We start from the raw sequence: 15,911 nt of genomic DNA, 5'->3' as shown, positions 1-15,911 counted from the left end.
TTTTAATTATGAATGAGGATGCGGGATCCTTTGTAAGTACTTTCATGAAAAATTAAGGTAAGATATGCCTTACCTCAATATTCTGTACTAGGAGGTCTATTTAATAGAATTTAAATATAATTTAACAATACAGAGAAATAATATGAATCTTAAAAAAAAAAATTTCAGTAAAATAAATACATATGTATCAAAGATACATATGTATATATATATATATATATATATATATATATATATATCTTGCAGTACTGAAATGTATTTTTTATTCAATTAATTTGCTGATTAATCATTTGTAAGTTGCTATTATTTAAAAATAATGATAATAGTATTTGTATCTAATAGAATGCTTTTAAAATAAATATGTTAATAAAATGTCTATGTTATACAATTAATTAATTATATTTAATATTGTACATGTAATAGATGGGGATAGATTGCATAAACCGTACAGTACGCCAGAGATCTCACGAGTGCATTTAAATTGTGTATATATTCATTTAAAATTTAATTTTTTTTTTATTATTTTGACTAGGTTAGTTTTTCGTATATGCATAATGTTTGGGAATGTTACTTTATTTATATCTATAGATGTTATTCAGATTTTTGTAGTATTTAATGAAAATAAATTCACTCCTGAAGATGGAGCATGGCAAATATTAAGTTCCGAAATCCATTACAAAATAAAATAGAATTATAGGTTACAAAATAAAGTTTTATTGGATGCAATTAATATAAATTAAATGCTTCCTTAGAATATTAAATATTACCCTATATACAGTTTTTCAGTAGTCATTGTCAGAAAAAATCTGTTTCTTTTTTCTTCTGGTCTGCATTCACCGAACAGTCTTGTTGAATTACCAAATACAATAATTATTCAGGTTTGATAGATTTGGGACTATATAAAGGCTAGAAATTTAACGTACAGTAAATTTCAAGTTCTCCACCCTGTACAGGTTTAGCAGATTTTTCATCTAAAATTTGATTCATTTTTCTTTTTGTTTAAAAAGAATTTTTATTTATATTTATCAGGTTAGCAGTACCAATTTGGGACCAACATAAATTAAACTGCTGTAGAATTAGCTGTAAATTAAATACAAAATTAAAAAATTTATTGTAATTCAATTTTTTAAAATAAATTATGTGTCTTAACTTGATAAAAATTGAAACATATTAAATAACTTGAGTTGGAATACAAATATCTTAACTTTGTTTAGAAAAACAGCTGATTTTACATAACTGCCTAAAAAGGAGTGAGTGTAATGTATTTAGGTTGTATGTATCTATGTTTGTTCCACTACAGCAGCTCAATGGCTGAATCAATTTAGATGTTTGACCCTGTGTTGGAATCCTTACGTTATTGGGAGTGTCATAGGCTATATAAATATGTACGTATATATATATATATATATATATATATAAAATTATATAGTATTGGAAACTTTCCATTTGAAGCACAAACGTTAATGAATTGAATTAATGAACTGTGAACTTGTATCACTATGTGAGCTGGGTTTGAACTGAATGATTTGAATCAATCAAATGAATAATATTACAGAAATAATTTAATTAAATTTACATTAAATAAAATAATATTAAAAAAAATTAAAACATTTTTGTTTAATAATAATGAGCTTCTTGTGGGGACTGCGGATGAGGCTGGAATGGTGATGTGATGCGAGCACTTTGTGTAAGGCTAGACTAATAATCACCATCAACTGATAACAAACAGGGTGTCCCTGGGGTGCTGTTTTGGGAGGTGCAGTGAGGTGCTCTTATAATATCTCTGCAAACAATCGCCCGATTTTCAAAATTCAAACAGGGTATTTGTTAGTAGGTTGAAGACTAACTTTGGCACGCATCAGGTACACTCTCGATTTAACAGTTCACAGTTTCAGAAATGTTGTTATATCTTTACAACCAATTTTCTGATTTTAAAAATTCAAACGAAATATTTGCTAATATAATACAATGTTTTTTTTGGCAGTCATGTTTTTTAAATTTTAATATTTATTTCTTGTTAACCATGTAATTTATTTTATCAGACCAACTTTATTTAAAAAAAAAAAAATTTTACATGGGTTCCAAGATAGATGTTGATATCAAATTGATGCAATTATATTAAGTGACTAAAGTTAGAATACGGTTATTGAAATTGAATGTTTGTGAAACAAAATGGGTATGTTTTTTAATCATGTACTTTGTTATATAACAACAATCTTATTTATTTTGAATGGAATTATTATAATTTTATATGCGCATTGATTTTATATTAGTTGAATGAAAATGAATCATATAATTTGTTTTTTCACTATAACTATTTTTTAAACAAATTGAAGGTTTGCTAACATGAAATATACAAGTAAATCATGAGACTGCCAAGTAAAATTTGAATTTGTTATCTAGTAACAAGATGTAAAAACTTTGACAAATATTTTCCTTTTAATTGAACTTTCTAATTAGTTTATTATCTTAATTTTATTTTTTAAACAATTTAAATAAACAATAATGTAAAATATAATAAAATAGATTCCTGCACAGGTTACATCATCATGATACCAGCATTTTAACTTAAGTTGTTCTTAAATAGTTCTGATACCTCTTTATTGAATTAGCAAACTGTTAAAAATCTAGATGCAAAAAAAAAGATAAAAAGTAGCTTATTTATTGCAAGTTAAATCTAAACACACGCATATTATTTTATTGTTTTTTTCTAAGCTTTATTACTATCTTGATGTTATACTAGTGAATGAATTTAATTTTTTCTTTTTTAATTGTATTCTACTGTATTTCTTGTTAAGTGTTCCTGCTAATTTAATTTACGTTATTGGACTGTAACGTTTATTTAGAAATCTACATTAATTCATTACTGAGATCATTAAATCTATCTGCATTGTTATTGGAATTTTAAATTCTGATTTCAGATTCAGATACAGTATCAAGAAGTAAAAAATAAGTATGAAAGTGTCCTTCAACCAATTTTTTCAGAATTCTAAAAATTTAATTTTGGATTCTTAAACATGATCAAAAAGTAGAATACCATTATTATTATTATTACTATTATTATTTATTTAAATAAATTATAATTAATTATTTTAAATGACTGTACACTACAACGTTTATTAATGTTTGTTCTGAAAACAAAAGCTTCTTACATATTTCAACTAATTTTAAAAATTGGATTAATTTATGGTTATGACTAGTGGTTTATTAATATGTCATCAGTTTGAATTAATTAGCAGCTAATTCTCAGACAGTTTAAATTAACAAAGTTCAAAGTGGTCCTACCAACTTATTTATATGTTTTCATTTGCTTGAGGTCATAAAATAAAAAAAAGATTAATTTAATATTATACAAAGAAATCTTGATGCTAACATTTTAATTATTAAATTAAAATTTATTTTTCAAATATTTATAGTAATTTGTTGACTTTTAAAAATTTGTAATTATATGTAGAATAATAATAGTATTAATAAATGTTACTTCAAAAAATAGAATTAGGTCTTATTTAGAATACTAATATATATTAATATTTAATACTAATTTGTTTATTATTTGACTGCTTTAATAAATAATTCAACGAATTAGATTAACGATTAAATTAATATATTTGTTTGCATGATGTACACATACAGGCCATTCTTCATTTTTCTGTTTTTTTCTGAACTTACTTACAACTAGAAGTTAAAAAAAAAATATTTTTGTATTTTTACCTGATTTTGTTCCCAAATATGTTGTGCATCACAGTGAGACAAATGGCTCTGTAAAATGATTTCTCATGTACATTTATAGCAAGGAGCAAGCATCAATGTGATACATACCTCTCTAAAATTTGTTGTGTAGGGAAACTAAATAAAAATATGAAATTATGGTTTGTAATGAGAGTTTATTACAAACAAAATAATAAAACCTACTACAAGAATATGAAAAAAATGTGATACAGATACTAATTACTACAGAAATATAAAAAATTGAAAAAATTTAATTGGATTTTATCTCATAGTTTTGAATAATAAAAGAACAGTCAAGACTGATATTTATATTTGTAAGAAAAAGATGGTGTTCTAATTTGCTTACTGTTTTTCACCACATATTTCTTGTCAAAACATATTGATAGTTTTTCATAGCAAGCTGTACATTTTCCTCTTTTCATGATCATCTCAGCGAGTTGTATGTTAGAGAGTTTATTCTGGTCGAATCTTCAAATTTGCTGCAGATCCAGTAACTTCTTTAAAGATTGACAGTGTGATTGACTCTCTAAACTTAGTTATTGACATTTTAGGCTGGCCTGACATTATATAAATTCTATGACTGTTCACAATTGTTATATTGGTCAACAGATCAAAAGCCACCTTTTTGCACCACTTAACTCCTCCGTGCAGTGTATTAGAATATGAACTTACAAATCTACAAATCCTTTAGCACCATTCTAATCGACTATTGTCAAAAGTTTCCTTACTTTTTTCTCTCCAGTGGGTCTTTACTTCGATCATTTCTGGTATGGACTTTGTAGTTATACATGTCTTTTATCCTTCCACTTCCCAATAATGATTCTTCCACATTGTTTTATTTTTATGTCACCTCTTCTTAATTTTGCTTTTGTGATTGCAGTTAGGTTTTTCTTCCTCTTAACTGTAAGAGTTCCCACTAAATGAGTTTTTTCCTAAAAGATTTTTAATTGAGCACTTGTTTAGAAATGTTGGCATATAATGTTCTTCCATCGTTCCATAAAAGTTCCATAATTTCAAGTAACATCAGTCAAGTTAGGATCTGCCTGATTATAATTTTTCCCTGCATAAATTTTAGTAAGCCATGTATCCACCGAGCAAGCAGAGTTTGAAAACCTTCATTCCGTACTTATGCCATTTATTTGGTACATACTGTTGAAATCCAATCCGTACCATTGATTCATCAATGGTAACATTTTCACCTGGATCTTATATTACTCTGAATTTACTGTTTAGCTCACTAAGTAGATTTTCAATTTTGTGAGTTTGCTGTTTGGAGGATAATTTTCATTTTCAGAAAAGTGTATAAATTTTAGCAACAACTCAAATCTGTTTCTGCTCATGTATTGGCTGACTTCATTCCTATACAAAATATGTTGAGTTCAGTAGTCATCAATAAAGGGTTTCTTATCTAGCCCGATCCAGATTAGAAATGCTAAAAATAACCTCATTTCATTGGCAGATGTGTCATACCATGTTACAAGGCTTCTTTTAGGGGTTAACTCCTCTGACCCTATTTTCTTAACGATATCTTCCTCTGCATACAGATTTGTATTTATAACAATAACACTTAAAACTTCTTCATCAATAAATAAATTGAAGAAATCAACTGGTTCTTTATTAGTGTTTTATTAAATATTCCAGCATTGTTCAAAAACAGCATGTTCAAAAAACAGCTCTTTTTAAGAGATTACCTGAAGGGTTTGTCTCTTCATCATCTGGTAACTCTTCCTCACCAAAAGGTTGTTTTTCAGTATTTTTAGAAGCTTCATCTTCTAGCTCATGATTAGAAGGCACTGTAACAGGAAATAATAAAAACTACATTAGAAAACCATAAAACTATTACCATTTACTTTTAGGTAGCTGATATTTTATTACCTATGTAATAAAATGTAGCTGATATTGTCTACCTATTTTTAGTAATATTTATACTATTAAAAATGTGAATATAATTAATTAAAAATATATAAACATAAGTATAATTAAAAAAAATAACATTTTTAACCTCAAAAACATAGTTACCAAACACATTTTCGTAAAATATAACTAAAGTGTTGTAATTTATGTCAGTTACGTTATTTTGAGCTGTCAGATTCAGGGTCATTTTCAACAATTCTTTGTAAGTCTTCCTCCAAAATAAATATTTGTTCAACTATCAAAACAATATACAATTACAAAAAAGTTCTGTGTTGAAATTAGCTGTCCTTTATGAGATGCACTCCTGGAATCTGGTGAGAGGAACTGAGAATGCTAACAACATTTTGTTACACTATGAGGTCGCCCAAGATCAAATAACATGCTACATGAAATCCAAACAAGACCATTAACTGTGAATCAAAGTTATACAAAAATGGCCTCAGATTGTTTACTAGATTTCTATCAAATTAATACACATGGCAGTCAGCATGTTAAAATTAAAAATTATTGAATTTTTAATTTCCAAATTAAATGAGAAGGGATGGATTATGATAAATGAGGAATTTTAGCCTATAAATAAAATTTTTGTTAATGATAGAATAAAATTAGTAAAAATAGTTGCCTGTATTATATAACAAGAAATTCAGCAGCAGTATATGTAAAAAAAAATAAAAATAAAAATGAAGTCTATGAATATCATAAACAGAAAGATTAGTTTCTTTAAATACTTCCTAATTTAACTTATTTTTATTTTATTACTTGTATATATACATAGGGTATTAGAATAGACAGATTTTTAATTGCTAACCTTCCCATTCAGGAAATTCATAGTTTAAGACCTGGCCAAACCAGTATTGATTCATCAATACTGTACCTTGTCATCTTTTACTAATTGTATTCTCATTAAAAACATCTTGGCTTGATGATCCATGCTTGTAAAAAGCTACACGTACACTCATTACGTAAAGAAAGTATGCTGTTATTTACTAGTCTCAAATTGAGAAAGTTTTAAATAAATCTTTATTCTGATCTATACGTACATTATACATTTTATATAGATCATGTCATTAAAGGATAAATTATAAATATTATTAAAACAAATTATAAGGTAAAAAATAGATGTGATTTAGTCCACATTAATTATTTAAATTAAATCATATTAAGTAACATTGAAATAAATACATTAAGCATAAAAAAATTACTACAAAACAGTTCAGAATTAAAAAGACGTTATTGAAAATTATTTTGAGCGCATGTTGGTTAAATGGGATACAGAAGTATCAGTGGTTTTTTTATTAGTATTGTCAAATAGTGTTCAACATAATACTATTGTTTTCATAAAAGAAAATTTGTTAATTTTATTTTAAATAAATTAGAGAAAACAACGAAAGTATTAAGTTCTTAGTATTCAAAAATAGTTCTGACTGGTAGGGGTAAATATTTTTATATTTTAAAGAACAAATTTCTATTCTCTTTAGCAAAGATTTCACATTCATAAATATAAACTCTAGAATAAATTAACATATTTAATTTTCTAAATGTTGAATATCTTATGAATCGATCAGTTTATATACACACGTGTTGAGAAAACATGACTTCCTTATTTTAATGTTTACTACTAAACATTAAATTTTATTTTTAAAAATTTTCAAATATTTAAAAATAAAAGTTTCATGTGATGGAAAATATTTTTCTTAAAATGGTCTGTTAAAGGAAAATCAAAAATTTTTATTATTCGATACGATTGAATTTAGTATGTTCCCTAAACATCTCCTTATATGGTATAAAATATTTGGTTGTGTATGTGTTGTTTATAGATAATAAACATTTTATTATTTATATAATAATTAATAATGAAATATTTCCAAATAATGTATAAATTAACAGATATTTATGTCTGTTATATATACATATATATATTTAAAAGGTGTTTTTTAACGAATTAATTTAAGAAATATTTATTGGTTATTGTTTGTATTTTTTGTATAAATAATTTTTTTATTGTTTAATATATTAAATTTTGTATAATATCTTTTTTTATTTATATTTAAAAAAAAATAATTATGGAATAATTTTAACATTATAATTTTTTTGATAGTGTATTAATCTGCATCTTCTTACAATTTAACAGTTCCATAATTCCTGGAATCTCTCAGGGAGTAGTGTAATCATATAAGTAAAAATCATTATTATCTAATAAAATTTTGAATAAAATATTACTTTTTTGGTAAGCATTTAAATACTCTTATTTAATTACTAATATTCAAGATTTTCTTTATTTTATGTTGTCAACAAAAATGAGAAATATCGTTTATTTTACTTATGTAAATATAATATTCTTAATCCATGTTCTATAATCATACAAGGGCATTATAAATAATTAATTTTTTTTTTACTGTATGAAGATTTAGAAATTTTAGATTGCGATGATAAGCTTTAATTTTAACTTTAAACAGTTTTTTTTAAATAAAGAAAGGTAAATCGAGAAAGAAAGTATTAGTTAATATAACTTTCTTTGCACAAATTTAGTTAGAACTCCATTTTGGATTACCCCCCAAAAAAGTAATAAACATTTCATGGAATTTCGCTCATTAAAGCATTGAATAATCTTTTACTATATATTCTAAAATAAATATAAAAAGTTTTGATGACATTTTTCAGAATAAAGATCAAGTGGTTGTAATATTTTTATTTTTTATGGTGCATTAATTGGTGTAAACAGCTAATTACGTGGATTACCATTTTCAGGTATCCATCATTCAGAACTTGTATCTAATACTCCTTAATGTCAATAATAATTTAAAGGAATAGTTTATTAAACCAGGTATAATTCTCTTATTGGTCATTTTTCTATATTTCAAGTTTATGTATATTTATTTATTACAAATGCTCTAATTCTGATATAAAGTCCGTTTTCACCACTAGATTTCCATACTTGTTTATATATGTTGTAGGATGCTTCTTTATGAAATATTCTATATATATATATATATATATATATATATATATAGATGATTAAATAGTTTTGAAGGAACTTGATATGTAGTCTTACATTTTCTTTTTTTTTTGTTTTTTTGTTTTTTTTTATTTTGGAATATATAATAAAAAAAAATTATAACTGGTATATTGATTTTTGGCATTGTAGATTTGAGAAAAAGTATAGTTTTTTAGTGTCTCAAGTAGTAAACTGCATACATTTATATAAAACTTGTTTTCACCAGTGTAAACAGCGTATTAAATACTAATCTAGCCTTTTAAACCCCCTTGAATGAAAAGTATTTTATACTTCAAAATAATTTTTTTTTAGGTGAAGCTTTTAATGAAACATTTACTAATACTGACAGAAAAAGCTGATAATTTTTATTAATTACTATTATTATTATTTATTATTAATAATTTTTATTGCATTTAGTGGAGAAAATTAAAGCAGGCAAAAAATGATGATCTTGCATTACAATGTGCAAGCATACTGCCCAATTAATTATCTGCTATAAATTGATTGTTTGTCAACAAATTCTTACAAATAAGGTGTCAGTTTTTCAAAATAAAATACTTAATCAATTTTGTAGTATGTAAAAATTTGATCAAAAGAATAATTACAAAGATATTGAAGATTAAAAATTTAAGATGGCCACCATTTTGAAATTTTTTAAGGTGGCATTTTCAAAATGTTTTACTTTGTAGAATAAGACATTAGTCTTACATTTGCCAAATTTAATTAAATTAGGTTTATCTGTTTCCGAGAAATAATTTTTTTGTTGAGAATCAATAAATATTATTCAGAAGAAAAACAAAGCAAAATAGGACTTATGCTGATATGAACTTTTTTCCTCATTTTGGTGTCCTGAATCGGTTCGTGAAGTTCAGCTAATATGTTCTGGAACACTCCGTATAATATAAAAATATATATGTATTGAAATAAAGAAAAATATTTTATATGTCCTGCTACTTAATATAATGTATATAAAGGCCATATCAGGAATGGAAAGTTGTGCAACTTCATTATTAATTAAAAGAACTCCTCCAATGTTTGCCTAGAAGTTCCAAAGAAAACTATGAGAATTCTTAATCAGAGAGCATCACAAAATAAAATTACGACATAATTACATTACAGAAAAATAATAATTATAAGAAATAACTTTTCAGTTATAGGCCTAGTGGTGAACAAAATTCAAGCTCATAGGTCTGAATATTACATGTATTTTGTGGAGGACTTGGTAAGCTGATATGTCATATTATATTTAAATCAGGGTATTCACTTCACTTCTAGTTTTTCTTTCTAAACTTGGCGTAGGATACTTGTTATTCATGAGAATGAGTGTATTTTTTTGTGGAAATGACTTGTAACTCATGTCACATCATCTACAACCATTATAATTATGGAATTTTAAATTCATTCTTGCTTATGAAATAAAAATAATAATAATAATTAATTATGTAAAACTAATCAAAAAATAATATCAGAACAGAGTAAACTAACCATTTTAATGTTACTTTGAAGAATATTTAAGTTCAATTTTTTTTTTGTTAGTATTATTTAAAAACTCTGTAATATGCTCTGTAAAATGAGTAATACTGATTTTGAAAAAATTATCTTTTAGATTTTAAGGTTATTTATTCAATTATAGTAAAACCCATTCTTTTACGCTAAAGCAAACATACTGTATTAAAAAGAAAAAACAAAACTTTCTCTTATGGTTTGATTGAAGGGTGTATTTTCATTTTTCATTAGCAATAGTTTTTTTATTGCAGAATAAACATATTTATAAATATAAATATGAAAATATTCAATTATTTAACTTAATAAAATATCGGTTAATGATTTTTATTGTTACATTCATCAAACGGTAATTAATATTAATAATTAAGATAAGTTTAGCATTGTATCAAATTGTTTTAAAATAAAATAATTTGATTTGATGGTTGTTGTATAACCTGACAAAGTGAAGCGTTTATCCAATGGAGAAGGAAGCAGCTATTCTTTTTATATTTTTAAAGAGAGTGATAGTGGCAGTCACTTTTATTACACGTATACGATTAGATTATCTTTTATTTAAAATACTACTTTACAAACCATCAAATTATTGTGATAAATAGTTGATTTATATCCTGGACTGTGGCTTTATTTAAATGGATTGATGATTAATAAATTGTAAAATTTACTCATGTGATTTAGTAATATCTATTGTGGATAAAAAATAATTTATCAATATATAAATGCAGAAGTTTGTGTGTTTGTTTGTTTGTTTGTAACAATATAATATGAGATCTAACCAACCAATTGCTTTCAAATTTTCAGGATACATTCGTGTTATCCGTGGGAAGATTTTAAGATGTAAATCAAGGCTCTTATCCTCTTGGGAGTTAAGATATTAAAGATATTCATCAAGGCTCTTGTCCTCTTGGGAGTTATGATATTAAAGATATTCATTAGAATCAAAAATTAATCCTTTTACTTCATTATATTTGTCACCATGTCAACAGAAGTAAATGAAATAAAATAACTAACTCTTTTTTCTTTAATGAATATCTGTAAAATATTTAATAGTCTCACAAACATTAAGATAATGTATGTGTTAGGGGCCCAGGCTAGGTAGTCAAGCACCTAGGCTCCTGACTAGATGGTCAGGACTGAAGGTGGGTTTTGAAAATAATCATAAATGTCCATAATACATTATGAATTATTAAATAAATTTAAAAACATTGTATATAAAAAAAATGTTTAGTGGTATATTTATCATGAGGTGATGTACTACTTGGCTTTTTCATTAAGTAAATGAAATAAATCTTCATCATATTTAAAAAGAACATATAATTTATTACAATTGGTTCACAAATAAGGAGTTAGTGTCAAATTGAATTAACATGAAATAATAATATTTTTTCATTAATTTCAATGTTGCCTAATTCTTTACGATTAATAAAATATAATATAAAAATATTAGAATATTTCATACATTTTAGCCGATTTGCTTGAAAATAGTTCAGAAATTCATCACTAGATTGCGTATATGTATTGGTGTTAATAAATAGATGTCATTGTCTGCCTAACTTTTTGTAGGAAATTTACAAGATATAAAATTCGTACTGAATATGCTCAAGGAGTTAAAAATGTAGAATCAATCGCATGTAACCATTTGTAATAAAAACTTACATGTATAATTTTGCATAATAATTTAAAAACAAGGAGCAACTTTATTTAGTATTGCTGTTAATAAGATATTTAATTATATATGTTAAAGTGATCACCTGGGCGATATATACTTGCAAATAAAGTATACTTGTAACATACTTGTCTCTTATACGAAAGGTCCACGGTTTGTTTCCTGGTTAGGATTTAGAGAATTTTTATGAGTCAACCCAATTGTAGTTACTGTATTAATGACTTCGGTAGATAATGTGATTTGAATGTAACAATTAAAAATAAGATGTGTTTAAATAATAAATATTAAATAAGTCTTTTAATTTTATTTACAAAGCATTATAAAATTTTGAGTAATACAGAGAGATCCAAAATTTGCACACATCAAAGTAATAAAAAAAAAAATAAGACATTAAGTAATAATATTCAAAGATTTATTTATTTTCACAACATATGCTCAAAATGGCTACCTCGTTCAGTAGTGCTTGTACAAACTCTTTTTACCAACTTTTACTTTACATGCTTTTGTTACACGCCTTTCTTTATCCAGCTCCTTCAATTCCTGAACATTGCAAACATGATATGCACATAAGCGTAAACACTTCATCGCTCTCTCAGCACTTCCATATGAAATCTGAGAGTGCGCTGATAGTCTCCTCAAGCTTTTTGAAGGCAAAGATTAGACCGCATTCTATATCTCAGCCAGTTTAGCATCAGTAAAAATGACCGGTCTCCCGTTCTCTTCTTGTCTGCAACTGATCCACATTCTCTAAAATGGGCAATTAATCTCATTATGGTCGAATTGTTAGGCGCTGCCACATCTGTATATTTTCCACAAAATTCATCTACAACACATGCATAAGAATGACAGGAAAAATAACATTCATTACTGAAAACTAGTTCCTCTTGGGGAAAACTACATGTTTACCGAGCAATAAACAAAGTGCTACTGCAATCATCATGTGATCAATACACATCACAATGGCGTCTAGGTTTGTTGTTGTTAATACGTGTGGTGCTATCATGTGATAGCCGATAGAAGGTTTTCTACTATACCGCTATTTATAGACAATTTAATTTTGATGAGTGTGACTTTTGGATCTTTATGTGTAATGAAAACTTTAATTAGTATATGTAACAACTTATTGCTTTCTTATTTTAAATTAAATGCTTCATAATTTTATTATTTGTATTAAAAAGAAACTTGAATTTATATTGTACAACTTTATTATTGTTTTTTCTATGAAACAAATAATGCAGAATTCTTTATCTGGACTATTGAATATACTGGATAATTTTCAAATTTTCTTGGAGTAAACTCTTTGGTTTAACTATACTTCTTCGATAAAAAAAAAGTTAAAAAATTTAACCACACAATTTATAAAAAATTGAGAATGTAAAACACATATATTTTTTACATGAAAATGCATGTTGACTTCCATATTTTATCTAAAACATTCTATTTCAAATCCTGATCAGACTGCATTTTTTTCATGGACTAAAAATATATATTATCACATTCCTCCATTATTATATTGTAACTTACAATATATTGTTTATTTAATTTATAATAATTTATAATATATTTAATATATTTTTTATTTATATATTATTTAAAACAAAAATTGTACTTTTTTCATGTGAATTTCCTCAAAAGTTTTTGTAAATTTAAAAAAAGAATATATAGTTATGTAAACTATACTGTATTATATATCTCCATCAGTGATTTGACTAAGTGGTTTATATATTTCAGTTGAATACTTGCAAACACTGTATAATTCTGGGTATGGGTAAAGTTTTCCTAGAGGAACCCTAACCCTCACCTCAGGTTGATAATTACTAGCTGAAGGAAAATTAACGAGTTGCAAAATATATTTAAGTTGATTTATATGAAATTGTTAATCGGTGATCTGCTGCTCTTATCTTTAGATTCTTTGAGGTTATTTGTCTTATTTCATGCTTCCTACATAGGTTAATCATCTCTTTACTTCTTTCCTTTATCCTTGATTAAATATTTTGGTAGTTAATAAGCAGATGTTTTTTATAGTTAAAATTGTATTAAGGCCTTCAGTAGAACAGTTGTTTTTCAAATATTGTTTATATTTGGGGTTTATTTTAACAATCTAACGTTTTATTGTTTGCATGAATTATGTATTTATAATTAACTAGCAGACCTAGACATGCATTGCTATTGCTAGATTTGCATGTATATATATATATATATATATATATATATATATATATAGATTAAATGAACACAATTGAAAGTTTGATAAAACATTTAAAAATGGAACCTTATGGAATTTCACAAAATTTAACTTTTCACTTTATAAAAGTCAGAATGTAAATAAATCCAATTGTCAAAACTGCACTACTTACCAGATTTAACTCAAATTACTCTTTAAATACAGTTTTTGGTTCAAAATACCCCTAGCTTTCTTTCTACTGGTCAGATCAAGGATTTCAATAGCTTTAAACCTTCTTCGAAAAACGTGGACCATTTTGCAAAAATCTGCGCATAAATCAGTCCTGTAGTTTTTTAGTCTATAGCAGACACTCATACAAGAATTGCCTTTTATATATATATATATATATATATATATATATATAGAAGAAGAAAGTCTGTTTGTATATTTGTTTGTTTGTTTTGTAAATATCTTGACACTGGTACCACCTAGCGGGTATAGTTATTGCAAACATTTTTCTTTTTACGTATCTAATATATATTTTCTGAATATGCGCCAAATCGGTCCATAAATATAATTTTTTGAAATATCTTGACCCCAGCGCCACCTAGTGAGTCCATGCCCACAACTCTTCAAAGTTTCCTTGCAATTGGATGAATGGTATAGGAACACATACGGGACAAACAGACAAACATCATACATTTTTATATATATAGAAGATTATTTATTAGCATATATTTCTTTACAAATACCATTTTTCATTTTGAAAAGTATTTTAAAGAGTAAAGACCTAGAAGTATCTCATGGTGATAATTGAGTGGTTAAGCAGGTAGGTGAATTTATACTTTTTATATAGACATAAAAATTATATCTATTGATGAAACATTCCTGTCCTCATAACTTCCCTGTTGAATTTTTTTTTATAGATATTTGTTTGACATCTGTAATGTCCATAATAATAAGTTGTATACTTTTTTGAGTTACTACATCCTTTGTACAGAGTATCTCAAATAAAATGCATGAATAAGTTATTAAATACATTTTATTATAAAATTTTATATCTTAAATTCCGCAATAAATCCTGAAAATATCTACCATCATTCTGAATGCACATCTCCACTATTTTCACTAAGTTTTTTGTAAATATTTTCAGAGATGACTGAATGTCTTATACAGTTTCTTCAATATTGATATTCAGTTGTTCTAGTATTTGTGGTTTGTTATAGTAGGGTTTTCTTTGAAATAACCCCCCAAAGAAAAAATCTGGCAGTATCAAACGTGGAATCTGATAAACTATAACCAGTGAATCACCAGAGAATTTGTTAACGAAAACAGTTTTTGAATTTGCATATTGTGATGTGCCATCATATATATTGTAAACCAACAGTAAAGATTTTCCTCTTCCAAGAGTGCAATGAATCGCACAAAATAAAATATTCTGATTTTGTTGTGCAATAATGGTGTCCTCAAAGAAAATATAAACAATTTTTTTTGTGATATTCATACCAGATGTCTATCTTCTGCGGGTGAAATGGTTTTTTATGATACACATGGGGATTTTCAGCACTCCAGAACCTACTTTTTGACTGTTTGTCTAACCGTTAAATGGAAGCACATCTTATCAGAGAAAAAAATTCATAAATAAGAACCCCTTCTTGTATACAAGAATGAAACCAATCGATATCAATATATCAGCAATTTTTTTTTTGGTCAGGATCAATAAGTCAATGAATCGATTGAATTCGATATGGTTGTAGATTTAACTATTTTGTCTCTCGATAAATTGTTGATTTTGGCAAATTAATAGCCGACAAGTGTCCAGTTCTTTTTTTTTATATTGGCAGTTAATCGGACATTGACTTCAGCGACTGTATCTGCAATCAACATTGTCTTTGTGTTTCTTGTCATTCATTAACAAAACCTGTTTCTCTCTCAATTTA

General features: G+C 25.9%; 1 protein-coding gene across 1 annotated transcript in view; it reads left to right on the top strand.

The window, feature by feature from the left end:
- LOC142333936 (uncharacterized) overlaps positions 1-15,911 on the top strand; it is an 81,527-nt gene that overhangs the window by 1,062 nt on the left and 64,554 nt on the right. The gene's annotated exons all lie outside the window — the stretch shown is intronic.

This window comes from Lycorma delicatula, chromosome 13 (genome assembly GCF_047948215.1).
Source record: "Lycorma delicatula isolate Av1 chromosome 13, ASM4794821v1, whole genome shotgun sequence".
Lineage (NCBI taxonomy): Eukaryota > Metazoa > Arthropoda > Insecta > Hemiptera > Fulgoridae > Lycorma > Lycorma delicatula.
Note: the sequence above shows the minus strand (reverse complement) of the source record. Positions and strands in the feature narration are given on the sequence as shown.